The following is a 21,884-nucleotide window of genomic DNA, read 5'->3' as shown; positions in this document are numbered from 1 at the left end:
AGAATTTGTCCAATTTGCCTCTGCGCCCGTCACACACCGTTCTGACAGCGTCATGTGCCCGCAACGCACTCAGGCGGCTTCCAGTCGTATGATGGGCAGTTGTTCTGTCTCCTCAATGCTTATACAGTAAAGAGGTTGTGTTGAGAAGTGTAAGCGTTTACTCTTGGATCTAAATATTAATGGGGTTCATAACTGTACTCTTCATTAAGCTTTATTGAATATTTCATGTAATGATTTACAGTTTGCAAATTTATTCTGTCGTGAAATTATTGCCAATATATAATTTGGTTTCCAATATTTTCTTGGGTTGTGCAGCTCAGAGAGTAAGTATTGAAACTTTCTTAAAGTTTGAAAAATAAATAGACCTACAGTCAGATATTCCACTATGACGGTTATCCTGGGTTGTCTTTCTGCGCATAAGACCACAGAAATATGATACTTAAAGTAAGGCACCTAAACAGGGTCTATATTTTGTCCCTATTTTTCCTTCCATTTGTGGGTATCAATAGCTACGTTTGATCAAATTGGGTACCAATTATGCGATTTACCGTCCGCTATTTGTATGTAACAATGGATGTGCTTAATTTCTAAGATTTGAGGTTCTGGATGCACATCTTCACCAATACATTTTTTAAAGGTTGATAAAACTGATAATGAGAAATACTCTTTTTAAACAAAATACTGTTCTGGAAATCAGGTTTATAAAATATACTTCTTGTAATTAAAAAAACCGCAAGATATATGTATGCAGTGTGTGGTGTGCATACTGTAAGACCTTCGGTACACACACCATCAGATTATTTGACTTGTCGCCATAAGGAAGTAGGCCAATGTCAGCAATATGTCTCGTGGTCTTAACATGGCGTGTTTATCTTCTGCCATTAGGTCAGACGATAGAAATGCCACTTGCACACTTAGAGTAGCAGATTGACGGTGACCAACTTTAAACAGAACTTCATCAATTTTCACACACATTTATTAAAATAATAACAAGCATAAAAATTACTTAACTTGGTTCTGCATGCTATTTACAATTTACCATCTGAAGTTCCTTTGGTATTGGTATGTTAATCTTATTCTCACATATCTCTGATACTTGACAAAGTGTCTATACATTTCTCTTCATGGCTATGTACAGGAATATGATAATCTTATTAGGCGCAGACTGAAAATTGACTATAGACTGGTACAGACAAATGCAGACTGATGCAGTCAAATACAGACTGACTTATCAAAGGTCTGTACACTTGTTATAATACCTCGAGCATTCAGGTATCACTGCGCGAGTGTGATCTACGAGGAGAAAAGGTTCTACGTTAGCAGCAATCTCATTGGCTGCGGTACATATTAATACACGGATCGGCAGAAGCAGAATTTGGTCCATCTCTAAGACAGCGCCATCTCGTAGTGCGGAGACAGACGAGCGCTGCGCCTGTGATGTTGTGCTTAGCGGGGCGCGCTCTATTGGGAAAGTTGTGTATGCGCTGACTAGGCGGAACTATGTACACAACACACTGTGGTCTGTCGTTGTAGTGGTCTTACTTTAGTCCCTAGTTCTACTGGATGTACACTCCTGGAAATGGAAAAAAGAACACATTGACACCGGTGTGTCAGACCCACCATACTTGCTCCGGACACTGCGAGAGGGCTGTACAAGCAATGATCACACGCACGGCACAGCGGACACACCAGGAACCGCGGTGTTGGCTGTCGAATGGCGCTAGCTGCGCAGCATTTGTGCACCGCCGCCGTCAGTGTCAGCCAGTTTGCCGTGGCATACGGAGCTCCATCGCAGTCTTTAACACTGGTAGCATGCCGCGACAGCGTGGACGTGAACCGTATGTGCAGTTGACGGACTTTGAGCGAGGGCGTATAGTGGGCATGCGGGAGGCCGGGTGGACGTACCGCCGAATTGCTCAACACGTAGGGCGTGAGGTCTCCACAGTACATCGATGTTGTCGCCAGTGGTCGGCGGAAGGTGCACGCGCCCGTCGACCTGGGACCGGACCGCAGCGACGCACGGATGCACGCCAAGACCGTAGGATCCTACGCAGTGCCGTAGGGGACCGCACCGCCACTTCCTAGCAAATTAGGGACACTGTTGCTCCTGGGGTATCGGCGAGGACCATTCGCAACCGTCTCCATGAAGCTGGGCTACGGTCCCGCACACCGTTAGGCCGTCTTCCGCTCACGCCCCAACATCGTGCAGCCCGCCTCCAGTGGTGTCGCGACAGGCGTGAATGGAGGGACGAATGGAGACGTGTCGTCTTCAGCGATGAGAGTCGCTTCTGCCTTGGTGCCAATGATGGTCGTATGCGTGTTTGGCGCCGTGCAGGTGAGCGCCACAATCAGGACTGCATACGACCGAGGCACACAGGGCCAACACCCGGCCTCATGGTGTGGGGAGCGATCTCCTACACTGGCCGTACAACACTGGTGATCGTCGAGGGGACACTGAATAGTGCACGGTACATCGAAACCGTCATCGAACCCATCGTTCTACCAATCCTAGACCGGAAAGGGAACTTGCTGTTCCAACAGGACAATGCACGTCCGCATGTATCCCGTGCCACCCAACGTGCTCTAGAAGGTGTAAGTCAACTACCCTGGCCAGCAAGATCTCCGGATCTGTCCCCCATTGAGCATGTTTGGGACTGGATGAAGCGTCGTCTCACGCGGTCTGCACGTCCAGCACGAACGCTGGTCCAAGTGAGGCGCCAGGTGGAAATGGCATGGCAAGCCGTTCCACAGGACTACATCCAGCATCTCTACGATCGTCTCTATGGGAGAATAGCAGCCTGCATTGCTGCGAAAGGTGGATATACACTGTACTAGTGCCGACATTGTGCATGCTCTGTTGCCTGTGTCTATGTGCCTGTGGTTCTGTCAGTGTGATCATGTGATGTATCTGACCCCAGGAATGTGTCAATAAAGTTTCCCCTTCCTGGGACAATGAATTCACGGTGTTCTTATTTCAATTTCCAGGAGTGTGTATTTGCACATGTCTGTAGTATTCGTGACTGTGACGTCAGATTGTCTACTGCTGCCAGCCGAATCGTTCAGGCAGTTACAAAGTATCTGGTTAGTGAACATGTGTCCAGTATCAGTTAATAAAAGGATGACAACATTTCGCGATGTGTGCGCCCTGCGCGCAGTTGACCCTCAGCTATGGTACAAATTATGACATGGACGAAACTAGATTTAGTGAAACCTCATTATGCAGGCGATGATGCTGGAACATTCACTGCGTTTTGATTTCGCATTGGCACACATCACGGGACGTCGCCACACGTCTAGATCACTGAGATTGCTGGCAGTCGTAAACGAAATGCGATATACACCCTTCTCAACTTCAGAATGAAAATCAACTTATCTTAGGTATACTGAAAAGACGCATACACTCATGCGCGCTACCTCGCCCCACGACCCAGCCTACCGTACCACGTTGGTCACGCTTTGTCACGTTCACTTGTGCCGGTGTAGCGCCAAATTATAGTTACGTTGGGTCTGTAATATAGCGTGATACTTTAAACCTCCGGTACTGACTTGTTCGAGTGAATTAAAGATAATAATATAAAATAAAATAAAAGACCTCCCAGGAAGGTACCAAACGCACTGAGCAGTGGTGTATGTGCAATTCTAACATCGAGTTTCCTTGAAGTACCAGGAGCTCAGTCTATTATTTATTTAATATTCCGTGACAGTTGTATATAACGTTTAATAGTGATTAGTGTCAAACTAGGACATTCATTGACGATTCACAACACCATGTGGTACAATAGAATGAAGAAATAACATTCAAATGATGAAGTACACAAATAGTTTTCAAGCATTCTCTATACACTGATCAGATTCGGTTATGACGTACTTTAATTTCTAATATTTGACTACCATAATTCCAATGGAACTTTGGGAAATCTTGTCCGTGCACAATACACAAAACAAATGTGGTTAGGAGAACTTGACAGGCACACTCAGTTGTTTGCTATGCTTGTGCGCACTGTAGTCACATCAGAGCTCTCGTACATTCTCCATTTACAGCAAATGGCACCTAACAATTTCATATTTACATTCCCAAATAAATTTCACAATCTATTTATCAGATTCCCTTTTCGAAACTATTCCAGTTATCATTAGGTGTGAATGTGACACTATATCCGTAACCAAAAACTGAAGCTTAAAACTGTATACATACCGTTCCGTTGTATTACCACTGGCCACACGTGCTGCTCCATACACTTACAGGTTACCTTTTTAACAACACTTGACTCACTGCAAATAACGTGATCGGTGGTGTAATATATATTTGGTTAAAATAATGAAACTGTTTCATAACCGTAAAATGCCTAGACTAGAATAACGGGAGCTGTTGTATGGATAACATTTGTTACGAATACAGTGTTTTTTGCATTTTCAATTACAAATATAATGGCACAATCGCATTTGATGTAAATTGGAACAGTTTAAAAAATTTGGGAAAAAAGATTGTAATATATGTTTTGGAAATGTAAATATGCAACAGTGGGGTACTATTTGCTGTAATCAGAGACATACCGCTGCTGAGTTATGAAGACAGGACACATGAACACACAGTCGACATAGTGGAGCCAGTCAAATTCTCCCAGTCACATATATTATGCTGACTTGCTATATGAAATACGCAAGTAAGGTGTAGTAAAACTGAGAGCCTAAAGTTGTTTTTAAAATAGTTTCTACGTTCAGAAGGCAATCATACAGCTCATTGATTTGGCTTATGCCTATCAGTCTATAGCGACAAACAGGGGATAGGTTAAATAATGTGAACATCTGTACTTACTTGGGTAATAGTATTTAATTAGGGGTTGGACCCCCACTTGCCCGTAATACAGCTGCGGTTCTTCTTGGTATACTAGAATGTAATGACTGTATAGTCTCCAGTGGAATGTTATGCCACTCTCCGATCAGAACCTCTTCTAACTCCTATAGTGACGAGGCAGGCGGGAATCTACTCCGGAGTCTGCGCTCCAATACCGCCCGCCAGGTTTCGATAATCTTCAAGTCAGGGGACTATGCTGGCCAGAGAAGTCGCTGTAGTTCAGTTGCATGCTCCTCATACCACGACTGTACTATCCTGGCAGTGTGAATGGGTGCATCATCGTCCTGAAATATAGCATCATTGTTGGGGAACAACATTTGCTAGAAGTAGTAGCAGAGAAACGAATATTCTTGAAATATAACTCCAGAACACCGAACTCCCTGCACTCGAAATGGGGATCACGGAGCAGTGCAGTGTTACATTAGTGTGTGCATCATTTAGTGTTCGGAATACTGTTTAGTAAGCATTTACAAAGAAAGATATTGGTTATTTATTGTTTCAAACTTTAACTTGTAATTTTATGTAATATTTTTATTCTGTTAGTTTTATGAGTTGAAATTGCAAGTCACGTATGATGACGTCACGTAAATTGCACTGCACTGTACTACTCTACACCACACAGAATCGCAGGAGAGTTTCTTTACCATACGGTTCTACGCTTCCTTATTGGTTTGGTAAAGATTTATTCACATACTGTACTACATTTTGAGATAGTTTGTCAACTCTTTTTATCAGATACCATTTCGTAATCACACGACTTGCATTGTTGAGGGTTACAACAGGAAAACACACGAAGTTTAACATTCAACACATTATTTATTTTTATTCAGGCAAGTGACAATCGTCAATCATACGTTGTTAAATGTGTAGAACTAAATGACCTGAGAGTAATGGCAGACATGTAAGATATAAATAAATTCAAAATTAGTGCTTAAGAAACTACAGGCGCACTCCAGATTGCATTTTATATTTTCTTATAACATTTGCAGACGAAAATCTTATTCATGAGTTACTAGCGTTGGCAAAATAGATGAAGTAATAACTAACCCGAAGATGCACTCAATTCTGTAAGCAAGTCATTTATATTCGCGACAAAACATTTAACCTATCATGTCATACGTGCGTACCTACCGCACCTACATGCGTCCATATGGATCTGCTTGCTATATTCATCCCTTGGTGTCCGTGTACAATTTTACGTGTCCTCCCTCAGTTTTTTTAGTATCAACGTGACGATTTCTTGATGTCCAGGACGTGTCCTATAAATGCACCCAACCTTTCTGTCAGTGTCTCACAAATTTCTTTTTTCTGCAGTTCGATACAGTACCTCCACACCAGTTCCTCGATGTACCCATTTATTCTTCAACTTTTTTCCGTAGCATACAATTTCAAAAGCATCTATTCTTTTCTTGATTGAAGTAATTATTATCCATGTTACACTGCTGTACAAGGCTAAACTGCAAACAAATACATTCATAAATGTCTTCCTAACACCGACTTTTATGCTTGGTGAAGTTCTTTTTACAATCTTATCTTTCAACGATGTAGGAATAGGCTTCCTAACGTGCAATTTCTTGGCACTCGTATTACAGATTAGCTACAGCCTCAAAACCTCATAAATGTTTATGCGCAACAAAAGGTTTCTAGTTTACTTTTGATATGCAGTGAGACTGATGTGAACTCTGTTTTCAGTAGAAGTGTAATTCTCCGTATCAGTAGTTTGTATATTTTACCGGTACTTTTCAGAAGTGTATATATTACACCACAGAGGTTCTCACTATAAGCACAGTGACCTTTGGTTGTAAGTAGTATTGTCGTTGCCATAGCATTCTGTGAGAAGTATATGAGTAAGTCAAAGCTGTTCACACTACTCGAAATAGCTCGCAGAGCCCAGGAATAATGATACAGAAGATGTTGAATTTGAGGAATACGATTTGGTACAGGTTAATTTGAGAAGTGCGAAGATTTCCAGGCAGTGCTGCTGCTTTGCTTGTCTGTACGTGATATATGGTGTGTTTAGAAAGCGGAAAGTTTTAGTCGGATTTTTTTCAATGCTTTGGGTTAGTTAGCTTCATTAGCCAAACATAAATATGTAAAATTATCTGTTCACACGGTTTGCACTCATAAGTTAAAGATTACCACATATTTACCATTTCAATGATTAATTTCATAGCAAACTCATATTTGTTACAAGAAGTAAGTTTTGTAGAGATGGTTGTAATTGTTAAGGAAGTTGTCGGTGTTTTAATATAGTTTTTGAATAATAGCCTGTTTACATTGTTCAGTAAATGCACTATCCTCCACCGCCTCCTTACGAATTTTATTTTTTGACTGTCTGTCGCCGTAATGCGCTGAGTGGAACAGAATTGCAAAACAGCGAAGATAAAGTTTAATGTGCTTAGCATAGTTGCATGTGCTCCAATTCATCTATGCAGGGATTTCATTCCTTTTAGCTAGTTAGCTGCTAAGCTGCATTATTTATATTCATCCATTTCAGACAGTACTGAGTTTTAGTTTCCACAGTTAAGCCATGAAACGTTTTAGAGCCTGTTTAAACGTCTCTGTTAGATTCGTTTTATGTAATTAAACTTGTATTTCGTGTTGTCAAGCTCAGTCATTTGTAATTCCGTTTCTCAGTTCGTATGTGTCCCCATTCAGTGGTACAGAATACCATTAAACTCTCAATTCTTATAGTATGCACCTAATCCTATATATATTAACTACTTTTTGTGCTCGTATACGGTTTACATTTGTGCTCTTAAAGTGTAGACGAGTTTTAGTAATGAATATTCATATCAGTTGCAGGTTTTCACTCCAGTTTACCTTAGTTTGATGTGTAATGCGATGCAGATAAAATTCTTCGTCGGAAAGTATTCATTAGTATGTTTATTCACAATAATTCAATCATAGTGGTAAGGATGAACCTCTTTGCCTTTGACATACTGTAGTGGACCAAATTCTTTTTATCTCTATTCTTGTGTGTGCGGATCGTGTTTGCTTCTTTGAACTTTTCCCATGCGCACCGGAAATTTCCTTTTCATTTAGCATCGAAATGTACCTCAGCACTGAATATAATAATAATATAAACGACTTAATTAATTATTTAATAACCAATGATAGATCATAGTTTTAGAACTACTTTGTGAATTGTTAATATGATCCAGAATGAGATTTTCACTCTGCAGCGGAGTGTGCGCTGATATGAAACTTCCTGGCAGATTAAAACTGTGTGCCCGACCGAGACTCGAACTCGGGACCTTTGCCTTTCGCGGGCAAGTGCTCTACCAACTGAGCTACCGAAGCACGACTCACGCCCGGCCTCACAGCCTTACTTCTGCCAGTATCTCGTCTCCTACCTTCCAAACTTTACAGAAGCTCTCCTGCGAACCTTGCAGAACTAGCACTCCTGAAAGAAAGGATATTGCGGAGACATGGCTTAGCCACAGCCTGGGGGATGTTTCCAGAATGAGATTTTCACTCTGCAGCGGAGTGTGCGCTGATATGAAACTTCCTGGCAGATTAAAACTGTGTGCCCGACCGAGACTCGAACTCGGGACCTTTGCCTTTCGCGGGCAAGTGCTCTACCAACTGAGCTACCGAAGCACGACTCACGCCCGGCCTCACAGCCTTACTTCTGCCAGTATCTCGTCTCCTACCTTCCAAACTTTACAGAAGCTCTCCTGCGAACCTTGCAGAACTAGCACTCCTGAAAGAAAGGATATTGCGGAGACATGGCTTAGCCACAGCCTGGGGGATGTTTCCAGAATGAGATTTTCACTCTGCAGCGGAGTGTGCGCTGATATGAAACTTCCTGGCAGATTAAAACTGTGTGCCCGACCGAGACTCGAACTCGGGACCTTTGCCTTTCGCGGGCAAGTGCTCTACCAACTGAGCTACCGAAGCACGACTCACGCCCGGCCTCTGCCTTACTGGCAGAAGTAAGGCTGTGAGGCCGGGCGTGAGTCGTGCTTCGGTAGCTCAGTTGGTAGAGCACTTGCCCGCGAAAGGCAAAGGTCCCGAGTTCGAGTCTCGGTCGGGCACACAGTTTTAATCTGCCAGGAAGTTTCATATCAGCGCACACTCCGCTGCAGAGTGAAAATCTCATTCTGGAAACATCCCCCAGGCTGTGGCTAAGCCATGTCTCCGCAATATCCTTTCTTTCAGGAGTGCTAGTTCTGCAAGGTTCGCAGGAGAGCTTCTGTAAAGTTTGGAAGGTAGGAGACGAGATACTGGCAGAAGTAAGGCTGTGAGGCCGGGCGTGAGTCGTGCTTCGGTAGCTCAGTTGGTAGAGCACTTGCCCGCGAAAGGCAAAGGTCCCGAGTTCGAGTCTCGGTCGGGCACACAGTTTTAATCTGCCAGGAAGTTTCATATCAGCGCACACTCCGCTGCAGAGTGAAAATCTCATTCTGGAAACATCCCCCAGGCTGTGGCTAAGCCATGTCTCCGCAATATCCTTTCTTTCAGGAGTGCTAGTTCTGCAAGGTTCGCAGGAGAGCTTCTGTAAAGTTTGGAAGGTAGGAGACGAGATACTGGCAGAAGTAAGGCTGTGAGGCCGGGCGTGAGTCGTGCTTCGGTAGCTCAGTTGGTAGAGCACTTGCCCGCGAAAGGCAAAGGTCCCGAGTTCGAGTCTCGGTCGGGCACACAGTTTTAATCTGCCAGGAAGTTGTTAATATGATGTTTTATTTTAATAAACTGTGATGACACCTTCTCAAATAAGCCACCCGTTTCCTGTAACATTATTTTAATCATCCAATCTGGCGTTTCCGAAGCACAAAACGCACGCCTTATATTGGTAGACATTTGTGTGATTATCTTATTCTCTCTGTTGACGTATAAGTTTCTTCTTGCTCTGCATTATTTGATTTATCATTTTTGCTCAAGTCCTTCCCATATGTTCATTCCATATATTCACTTGGATCATTTTATTAATATTAACACATTAGTTATGCTTAACAATGTAGTGATTAATTCAGTTGTTGTATTGAAATGTCCTAATTTTAATTACATTTGGTGGAGACGCAGCATAATTTTATGGCACCCTAAACTAACAGTAGACTACAGAGCTCCACATTGATTAACATCCCCCAGTTTCTGTTCGCAAATCAATTTCTAGGTAACCATTCACCCATTAGCAACCATTTACTGTTACATAATAGTCAAGATAAACAGATCATTCATAGTTCCGTGCTGCGTTTCGAAACTAATATCAGGTTCAGTTTAAGTAAAGTTAAGTGAAGTTTAAATTACATTTCTTGTCAGAAGTCTCATTCTTACAGAACAATGTTATGTATCTCTCAGTACTTGAAATTTTATTTAGTCAGTTGCATACGTACAGTCAGTGGCCAGTTTTTGAGAAACTTTTTTGATTCTTTATTCTTTAAAAACTCGTTTTGTAATTGGATGAATATTTTTTTCTTCTATTAGATTCGTGCGTGGAAGCTACAAGTTAAGTACTGTGAACCCAGACATTGCAGCACTCTTTACTGCACTGCACAATACAGAATTTTACTGGACAATGTCGTTAACCTACAGTTTTAGGTGTTCTGATTGTTTTGGAAAAGGTTTATTCAACTATACTTATACAATAGTTTGGTGATTCATATTATCAGACAGCGTTTCGTAATTACACCATTTGTATTGTTCGAGATTAGAACATAGACGCACATGAAAATAAATATAGGAAACAAGTTCAGTTCACTTGTAGCTCACAATAATCAACTTATCAGAATGGTTCAAATGGCTCTAAGCATTATGGGACTTAACATCTGAGGTCATCAGTCCCGTAGGCATAGAACTACTTAAACCTAACTAACCTAAGGACATCAAACACATCCATGCCCAAGACGGATTCGAACCTGCGACCGCAGTAGCAGCGCGGTTCCGGACTAAAGCGCCTAGAACTGCTGTGCCACAGCGGCCAGCCATCAACTTATCGTTTATTTTTTACAGAAAATCTATAACAATGCTTTAAAGCATCTGGTTGTAGTTCAGAAATGCGATGAGTTACAACACATATCTCCAAGTGACTTTACCAACATCTCTAGATTCTGTATTGATGCTCCTAATGTGCCAACTGCGACTCTAGGGTTTGATTCAGAATGTCTCTGCCTAGCTTGAGGGTGGAGCAAGTGTTGCTTTCGGCTGGCTAGAGAGTGTACAGCCGGTGGTAAAGGCAATGAAGCATTGCTTCTTGTTCGTCTGACGGGGCAGTCGCCAGCTGACGGTGATGGTGAGATGGAGGCTGTAATGTAACGCTGCTCGACTACTAATAATTAGCAACAGTTAATGGAAGCTGCTATTGGCAGGCTAAGTTGCCTCATTGGGTTAATAATAATTTTAACTTAATGTTGATTGCAAGTTAATGAATCGCTCAGATTTTGAAAAGTGAAAATGGGATAGCTGATCCTGGAAGTGTTACCAAATAGTTGACAAAAAGTCTAACTGTTTTTACTAAATGGGAACTGTTCATTTTAAAACAAAAAAATAGCATTTTAAGTTGAAGGTTTTGCTGAGTAGCCAATGCCGGATAACTTTCTTACGGCAATTTCTTAACTAGAATATTATTATCATTTTGACTATCAGTTTAGCGAACGAAATGGCGCAAAGCCTAACACAAGGGACTCTTATTCGGTAGGACGAAGCGTTCGGCCATCCTGATTTAAGTTTTTCATGATTTCCCTAAATCCTTTCAGGCAAATGCCGGAATTGTTTCCTCGGAAGGACACGGCCCATTTCCCTCACCATCCTACCCAAATCCGAGCTTGTGCTCCGTCTCTAATGACCTCGTGGTCGACGGGACGTGAAACACTAATCTCCTCCTCCTCCTCCTTGACAGACTTCAAAAGGATGGTAGAATAGTGACACTGTAACTTAATTTTGTGAACAGGTGAGACACAAATGTAATGGAAGTCAAAGTTATCCTAAGTTCTGTTGTTTATTGTAAATCCTCACACTAAACGAGTGCAGTAGTTGCATTGAAGTATGATACGAACATGAATGTTAACATCGTATTCACTGACAAATTATCATAAGAACATTAAAATGTTAACTGCTGTTAGCGTTGACGTCGGCTCGCGACGGACGTCAGCTCACCGTGTCCAGCCTTCGCAGATAGCTGTTCTACCTGGAGGTTGGTTGGTTGGTGATTTGGGGAGGGGACCAAACAGCGAGGTCATCGGTTCCATCGCCGTGTCATTTAAAAACAAAGAATCGCGGTATTTGAGTGAAGGGATTTAGGGAAATCACGAGAAACTAAATCAGTATGAATCAGGTTGTAAGCGAGTCTACTGTGCTAATCACTGTGCCACCGCGCTCAGCTGAGTCACCTTTACAACATGTCTTAAGCTAATGTTGCCGATCGGCGCGGCTTGATCTGCTATGTGTCTGCGAAACTGCCAGCCCAGCCAAACGTAATTCTCAAGAAATTAAACGACTAAAAGTAACTTACGTGTTGGCAATCACTAACGGATAATCTTTAATAAAAATAAGGATACCTACTATCTTCACATCAAATTAATTCGATCTTCATAACACAATGCATGATTTGCTTCTCAAATATCGATAATGTGAAAGTCGACGCAAGTGTCAGCTTCGACAAATTTCATAGTGACTTCCTTATGTGATTGATTTATTGTGTCTAATCGATGGAATTGCTTTAGCTGTAAAAAAGGGGCAGATGTTTGTTAACAAACCAGTTGTGAAATGTTTTACTGGAACCTCATAAGAACTACACTGCCATATGGACATTCAATTTTAAAATGTGTAAATTGGTACCTTATTAGAACATGTTATTGTTCCTATCGTTAAAGAGGTGTTTTAACAGCAAAAGTCTTTTACCTTGGCAGTTTTGGTGGCTCAGGAAAAAGAAGGTGTTAGTTAACGAACTGCTTGTCAGTTACTTACAGGAGAGGAGGAGATTAGTGTTTAATGTCCCGTCGACAACGAGGTCATTAGAGACGGTGCAGAAGTTCGGATAAGTGAAGCAACGGGAAGGATGTAGGCCGTGTCCTTTCAAAGGAATCGTCCCGTCATTTGTTTGAAGCGATACAGGGAAATCACGAAAAACCTAAACAGGGATGGCTGGACATGGGTTTGAACCGTTGCCCTCCCGAATGCGTATCCAGTGTGCTAACCACTGCGTCATCTCGCTCAATTTACTAAAACTAAAAGAAATATTTCCCGTATAATTCTTTTTTTTTTAAACAGTATTAATGTTACCTTGTGTTGGTGTGTTTGTTACATTAAATTTAGTTGTCAAAATTTAATGTAAATAGGTCAAACTGTAGTTCTACGTTTCTCTCCCCAGTCAACTGTAACATCAAGAGAGAGGCTCAGTAGCGCTACTTTGTAAAGGAAGTAACAATTTCTGTAATACAGCTCGCATTCTTGTGTTTGACAATGACGTTTAAGCTATAAAACCTGCGGTTTAATAACATAATCATCCTCAAATGACGTCTCATATTCTTCAGTGGAAGGCAGGTTAACACTCACAACTTAGATATTGTGTACGTGCGTGAATATTCCTTCCTTGCTAGACCGAACATAGTTAACTCATCAGTTCCAGCGTCTTGATCCCCATTACATTTAAATTTGGGAAAATAGTGGTAAGTTCCTATGAGACCAAACTGCTGAGGCCATCGGTCCCTGGGTTTACACACTACTAAATCTAACTTAAATTAACTTACGCTAAGGATGACACGTACACACACACCCATGCCTGAAGGAGGTCTACAACCTCCGACGGGGACTGCTAGGTGAACCGTGTAAGGTGCCCTGGACCACGCGGCTACCACGCACGGCATTGCCTCTAAGATCACAGCTTTGACTTCCTCTCTTGCGGCCCCTTCCTTCAGCGAGGCATTATATTACGTGCTGATGTGTGTCTAAATACACTGTCATGAATAGTTTTGCCCTACGAAAATCGTCTATTGCTGGTTGTTTTATTTACAGATCTCTTGTCCCGTCTTGAATGTTGTCTTGCAACGAACGAGTAGAAACGTTGAATGTCAGAAATGCGAAAAACTGAAAATGGGATTGTGAAGAATAAATATAAATATAATGCGGGGTAAACGAAAGATTTAGAAAAACAGACGTAGGTTTCTGGTCAGATGAATTCTCGGTAATATAAATAGCAGCAGGAGAAGCATGTGTAACAGGAGTATTTTTCGTCATAAATAGGAAGGTAACGCATGGAAAAACGTCCTGTAAACACTTCAGTGACAAGTCTGTTCTCATTAAAACAACAGATTACATGGAAAAGATAACGTCACAATAAGAGGACAAACAGATATAGTACATACATGATGGAAGTCTTGTAATCATCTCAGGTTGGTATGCTGTAGCAGGTGAAAGAACGGTTGTTAGATTAATATGAGAATGTGGGCTCGGTAGTTTGAGATGAGTCAAAAAATGTTCAAATGTGTGTGAAATCTTATGGGACTTAACTGCTAACGCCATCAGTCCCTAAGCTTACACACTACTTAACCTAAATTATCCTAAGGACAACCACACACACCCATGCCCGAGGGAGGACTCGAACATCCGCCAGGACCAGCCGCACAGTCCATGACTGCAGCGCCGAGACCGCTCGGCTAATCCCGCGCGGCTCAGATGAGTCAACGACAAATTTCAGCACTCTCTCTCTCTCTCTCTCTCTCTCTCTCTCTCTCCCTCTTTTTGAGTCACCAGCCTTCTGGCTCACTTACTTTTAGGATGTACTCCAATCTCAATCTTCATCTACCGTTTTCACCCTTTGCAGTTTCCTGTACTACCATGGCGATTATTCCTTAATGTCTTAACATATGTCGTATCACCTTGTCACTTCTTTTTGTCAGTGTTTCCCATCCGACCCTTGCTTTGCCGAAACTACGGAGAACCTTCTGCAGACATTTCCGCTTCCCTGACTTCCTATCCATTTCATTTTTAAGTGCTTTACGTAGCAGTGTTCAGGACTTAATCTGAACATTTTTGGTATTTTTCTTTCGGCGGTCAGTTACAGTACTTTTTCTGTTACCCAAGGTTCCTTCGCAGTTGCCTACCCAATATCTATGTCTTTTCACCATCTGTGATAGCTCAATTTGGAGATGTCCACTTTGCTTGGACTGAACTGCTTACTGTGTTATTTCCCATTGTAGTATCCACAACTCCTGCAAATTTCAGATAGGTCTCATCCTTCCTCGGTGCTTCAGTGTTTCAGTTCTCTTCACACTGATTTTTCGTGACTATTCACTTAAATTTTAATTCAGTCTTCATTGTAGCGAAATCGTGACCAGTCTACACAGATAAGCCAGAACATTATGACCACATAACTAATAGCACGTATGTCAACCTCTGGCACACGTAACAGTGGCAGCGACTCGTGGTGGCATGGAAGCAATAGGGCCTCGGTAAGCCGCTGGAGGGAGCACCACATCTGTATACACAAGTCACCTAATTCCCATAAACTGTTATGAGTTCTGACACGGCCCCGGGACGGCCAGCACATCAACTGGAACTCGCCACTGTGTTCCTCGAACTTCTCCATCACTCTCCTGGCCTTTATCTTGTTGAAAAATGCCACTTCCATCTAGAAACGTGATCGTCCTGAAGAGCAGTACGCCGTCTGCAACCAGTGTACGATACTCCTTGATGTCATGGAGTCTTGCACGAACTCCACCGGACCCATGGGTGCACACATGAATGTTTCCCAGAGCATAATGGAGCCACCGCCGGCTTTTCTCCGTCTCCCTATTTTTGAGTCACCAGCCTTCTGGCTCACTTACTTTTAGGATGTACTCCAATCTCAATCTTCATCTACCGTTTTCTCCCTTTGCAGTTTCCTGTACTACCATGGCGATTATTCCTTAATGTCTTAACATATGTCGTATCACCTTGTCACTTCTTTTTGTCAGTGTTTCCCATCCGACCCTTGCTTTGCCGAAACTACGGAGAACCTTCTGCAGACATTTCCGCTTCCCTGACTTCCTATCCATTTCATTTCTAAGTGCTTTACGTAGCAGTGTTCAGGACTTAATCTGAACATTTTTGGTATTTTTCTTTCGGCGGTCAGTTAAAGTACTTTTTCTGTTACCCAAGGTTCCTTCGCAGTTGCCTACCCAATATCTATGTCTTTTCACCATCTGTGATAGCTCAATTTGGAGATGTCCACTTTGCTTGGACTGAACTGCTTACTGTGTTATTTCCCATTGTAGTATCCACAACTCCTGCAAATTTCAGATAGGTCTCATCCTTCTTCGGTGCTTCAGTGTTTCAGTTCTCTTCACACTGATTTTTCGTGACTATTCACTTAAATTTTAATTCAGTCTTCATTGTAGCGAAATCGTGACCAGTCTACACAGATAAGCCAGAACATTATGACCACATAACTAATAGCACGTATGTCAACCTCTGGCACACGTAACAGTGGCAGCGACTCGTGGTGGCATGGAAGCAATAGGGCCTCGGTAAGCCGCTGGAGGGAGCACCACATCTGTATACACAAGTCACCTAATTCCCATAAACTGTTATGAGTTCTGACACGGCCCCGTGACGGCCAGCCCATCAACTGGAACTCGCCACTGTGTTCCTCGAACTTCTCCATCACTCTCCTGGCCGTTATCTTGTTGAAAAATGCCACTTCCATCTAGAAACGTGATCGTCCTGAAGGGCAGTACGCCGTCTGCAACCAGTGTACGATACTCCTTGATGTCATGGAGTCTTGCACGAACTCCACCGGACCCATGGGTGCACACGTGAATGATTCCCAGAGCATAATGGAGCCACCGCCGGCTTTTCTCCGTCCAGAGGTACAGGTGCCAAGGCGCTGTTGCCCAGGAAGACGACGGATTCGTCCTCTCCAGTCAGTATCATGGAGAAAACATTGGGATTAATAAGACCATGCAATGCTAAGCCCCTTCATCAGCACCCAGTGCCGATGGTCACGTGCCCATTTCTGTCGTATTTGTTGATGTAGTGGTGTTAACATTGCCACATGGAGGTATCGTCGGCTGCGGAGGCCTACTTTTAGGAGTCTTCGATGCACTGTGTGTTCAGACACACTTGTACTCCGCGCAGCATTGAAGTCTGATGTTAGTTCCGCCACAATTCACCGCCTGTCCTGTTTTACCAGTCTCTCCAGCTTCCGACGTCCAACATCTATAATTAGGGATGCCGGTCTCCCCAACGACGTCTGGACATGGTTTCATCTTGGTTTCGTCACGTGTGGAAGACAATCACCACAGCACTCCTCGAACACCCGACAAATAGTTTGAGAAACGCTCGTGCCTAAATTCCGGAAATCACAATCTGCCCTCGCTCAAAGTCAGATAGATGACGAGACTTCTCCATTCTACACACAAACAGCACGCTCGCTGCTACTACATGCACCGTGCGTGTGTCTAACAGTTATGTGTCGTCAGGTTCCGCCACCATTGCCTGGCGGTATTTATATCTGTAGTATGTCGGAGGTCATATTGTTCTGGCTTGTCAGTGTTGTCTGCCACTCGGTATACCTTAAAATCCAATATCTGTCTTGAGAATCTTTGTATTATCATTATGTAATCGAGCTGTAGTCTTCCTTTGTCCCCAGGTCTTTCCCCCCTACATCACTTCCCGTTGCGTTTCCTCAAGAGATTTTCATTGTAGTTCTCTGTTAGTCCTCCTCCACTCTCATTCCTACTACCGTGCCCATATTTTCTTCTTCTCCTTCCCCTACAACCCTTATCTAATCTAGCAGATTATTACACTTTTTTGTACTTAGTATATAATGTCATTGATCTTGTTGGTGGATTGCAGAATACCCAGGCCGCTTTCACAGGAATTGTCGAGTTGGAAAAAGCGTTCGACAGTGTGGAATTGTGTAAGTTTATTGAACATCTCAGATAAATTGGAGTAAGCTATAGCGAAAGTCATGTACAACATGTACGAGAAACTAGAGGGAACAATAAGACTGGACAACCATAAATGATGTGTTGAGATTAAAAAGTGAGTAGACTATGGGCGCAGTCTTCCGCCGCTGCTGTGAAACCTCTTAAATCGAAAGTAAATGAGATAAATACCAGAAATGTTCAAGAGTGAGATTAAAATTCAGGTTGAAAGGTTCTCAGTGATAAGATTCGCTGGTGAGGCAGCTGTTTTCAGTGAAAGTGAAGAAGAATTACAGGATCTGTTAAATGGAAATAACAGTGCAATGAGAATGAAAGGTGAAGAAGGATTACAGGTGCTGTTAAATAGAACGAACAGTTTAATGATTGTAGAAGGGGAAGAAGAATTGCAGGAACTGTTAACTGGAATGAATAATGTAATGAGTACAGCATGCAGAATGATAGTAAACCGAAGAAAGACGGATATAGTGATAAGTAGCAGAAATGAGAATAGTGAAGAACTGAACATCGCGTTAGGTGATCATGAAGCAGGCGGAGTTAAGCAGTGCTGCTAACTTGGAAGCGAAATAACCCATACCAGATAAAATAAGGAGGGCCAGAAAGCTGGCTGGCAAAAGCAAAGAATACGTTCTTCGTCAAAATAAGTCTACTGGTATTCAACATAGAAATAAATTTGAGAGCTAAATTTCTGAGACTGCACATCTGTAGCGCTGCACTTCATGGTATTGAATCACGGACAGTGGGAAAGAGAACAGAAGAGAATCGAATCGTTCGATATGTGGCGCCACGGAAGAGTGTTAGACGTTACGTGGATCGATGAGGCAGGCGATAAGGAGGTTATTCGCAGAAATGCCGAAGAAAGGAATGTATGTGAAACAATAACAAGAAGAAGGGATAAGATGATAGGACATGTGTTAAGACATCAGGGTTAATTATTAAGGTACTTTTTATGTGGGAAACTATGAATTCCTATCTTGGTCCAGCGTCTTCACCTCAGAGTGGCACTACAGTTTTTACCATCTACAGCTCCCTGTAGCAACATAGAAGTTATTCCGTGATGTCTTAACAGATGTCCAATCATTCTGTCCCTTCTTCCTGTCTGTGTTTTCCATTTATTACTTTCCTCGCCGATTCTGCGAGGAAGCTCCTTATTCCTTGTCATACGAGTCCGCCAATTTTCCTACAGTTCACTTTTCATTACCATACAAAGCCGTGCTCCAAACGTATGTTCTCAGAAATGTCTTCCTGAAATTAATGCCTATACTTGCTACTAGTAGACTTCTTTTGGCTAGGAATGCCGTTTCTGCCTGTGCTAGCCTGCTTCTTCTCTCCTCGCTCCGTCCAACATCGGTTGTTTTCCCTGTTCCGTCCGTTAGGGGTTATTTTGCTGCCTAGGTAACAGAATTCCTTAACTTCATATGCTTAGTGATCACCAGTCCTGAAGTTAAGGTTCTCGCTGTTCTCTTCTCTTCTACTTTTTATTGCCTTCGTCTTTCATCGATTTATTCTCTGTTCGTATTCTATACTGATTAGACTGTTCTGACCATTCAACAGGTCCTCTAATTCTTCTTCATTTTCACTGAGGATAGCAATGCCATCAGCGAATCTCACCATTGATATCCTTCCAACGTCAGTTTAATTTCTGATCTTGAACCTTTCTTTTATTTTCGTCATTGCTTTTTACATCTATAGACTGAACAGTAGAGGCGAAAGATTACATCCCAGTGTTACGCCATCTTTAATCCGAGCACTTCGTGCTTTGCCTTTCACTTTTATTGTTCCCTCTTCACTATTGGACACACTGTACATTAACAGTATACAACTGTTTTTTTTTCTAAATTTCGAACATATTACCCCAATTTACATTGTCGAATGCTATTTCCAAGCCGAAAAATCATATGAACATGTCTTCATTTTCCTTTAGTTTCGTTTCCATTATCGGCGGCAACGTCATAACTATCTCTCTGTTACCTTTACCGTTTCTAAAACTAAGCCGATTGTCATCTAACAGATATTCGGTTTTCTTTTCCAACCTTCTGTATATTATTCCTGCCAGCAACTTGGATGCATAAGCTGTTAGACTGTCTATGTGATTATTCCTTCACCTGTCAGATCTCAAATCGTTGAAATTGTGTGGGTGATGTTTTTTTGAATGTTAGACGGTACACTGCCGTACTCATACATTCTTGACAGCAACATGAATAGCCGCTTCGTTGCAACTTCCCCCAATGATGTTAGAAATTCACATGAAATGTTGTCTATCCCTTCTGACTTGTTTAATCTTAGGTCTTTCTAAGGTCTTTTAATTCCGATTCTGATACTGAATGCCGTATCTCTTCCCTATAGAATCCCTCTCTTAGAGACCTTCAATGTGCTCTTTTATTTTTTCCACGTATCCGCTCTATCCTCAGCACTTAACAGTGAAATTTCCATTTCACTCTTAATATTACCACTCCGGCTTTTAATTTCACCGAAGTTTGTTTTGACTTCTATGTACGCTGACTCAGTCCTCCCGACAATTATTTCTTTGTTTGGATTTCTACAGATTTTTCATGAAGCCATTTCACCTTAGCTCCACTGTACTGCCTATTTATTTTATTCCTTAGCGACTTGTATTTCTTTATCCTCAATTTCCCTAAAATTTTTTGTACTTCCTTCTTTCATCGATTAACTAAACATTTTCCATTCATATTTCACTGACCCCCATTATATCTATATTGAGACTCATTATATCTGTTTTCAGCTTCCCTAACACGTTCAAACGTCTGGCGTAACCACGTCCGACTCGTAAGACACTATCCTTTCGTTGGTTTTTTTATCTTTTTCTCGTGGTCACCTACCCCTCGGTGGCCGAATGGGGGATTAATCTGGAATCTTTCGCCAATGAAAAGATCATGACGACGTTTTTTCAATTACATGCCATGGATACACATTGTTGTTGTTGTTGTTGTGGTTTTCAGTCCTGAGACTGGTTTGATGCAGCTCTCCATGCTGCTCTATCCTGTGCAAGCTTCTTCATCTCCCAGTACTTACTGCAACCTACATCCTACTGAATCTGCTTAGTGTATTCATCTCTTGGTCTCCCTCTACGATTTTTACCATCCACGCTGCCCTCCAATGCCTAAGTTTGTGATCCCCTGATGCCTTAGAACATGTCTTACCAACCGGTCCCTTCTTCTTGTCAAGTTGTGCCACAAGCTCCGCTTCTCCCCAATTCTATTCAATACCTCCTCATTAGTTATGTGATCTACCCATCTAATCCTCAGAATTCGTAGTACCACATTTCGAAAGCTTCTATTCTCTTCTTGTCCAAACTATTTACCGTCGATATTTCCCTTCCATACATGGGTAGACTACATACAAATACTTTCAGAAACGACTTATTGACACTTAAATCTACACTCCATGTTAACAAATTTCTCTTCTTCAGAAACGCTTTCCTTGCCATTGCCAGTCTGCATTTTATATCCTCTTTACTTCGACCATCATCAGTTAGTTTGCTTCCCAAATAGCAAAAGTCCTTTACTACTTTAAGTGTCTCATTTCCTAATCTAATTCCCTCAGCATCACCCGACTTAATTCGAATACATTCCATTATCCTCGTTATGCTTTTGTTGATTTTCATCTTACATCCTCCTTTCAAGATAATGTTCATTCCGTTCAACTGCTCTTCCAAGTCCTTTGCTGTCTCTGACAGAATAAAATGTCATTAGCGAACCTCAAAGTTTTTATTTCTTCTCTAAGGATTTTAGTACCTACTCCAAATTTTTCTTTTGTTTCCTTTACTGCTTGCTCAATATACAGATTGAATAACATCGGGGAGAGGCTACAGCCCTGTCTCGTTCCCTTCCCAACCACTGCTTACCTTTCATGCCCCTCGACTCATAACTGCCATCTGGTTTCTGTACAAATTGTAATTAGCCTTTCGTTCCCTGTATTTTACCCCTGCCACATTTAGAATATGAAAGAGAGTATTCTACATCTACATCTACATCTACATCTATACTCCGCGAGCCACCTTACGGTGTGTGGCGGAGGGTACTTATTGTACCACTATCTGATCCCCCCTTCCCTGTTCCATTCACGAATTGTGCGTGGGAAGAACGACTGCTTGTAAGTCTCCGTATTTGCTCTAATTTCTCGGATCTTTTCGTTGTGATCATTACGCG

Source organism: Schistocerca cancellata, chromosome 8 (assembly GCF_023864275.1).
Source record: "Schistocerca cancellata isolate TAMUIC-IGC-003103 chromosome 8, iqSchCanc2.1, whole genome shotgun sequence".
NCBI classification, from domain to species: domain Eukaryota; kingdom Metazoa; phylum Arthropoda; class Insecta; order Orthoptera; family Acrididae; genus Schistocerca; species Schistocerca cancellata.
The sequence above is the reverse complement of the archived record's forward strand: the minus strand, read 5'-3'. Positions refer to the sequence as shown.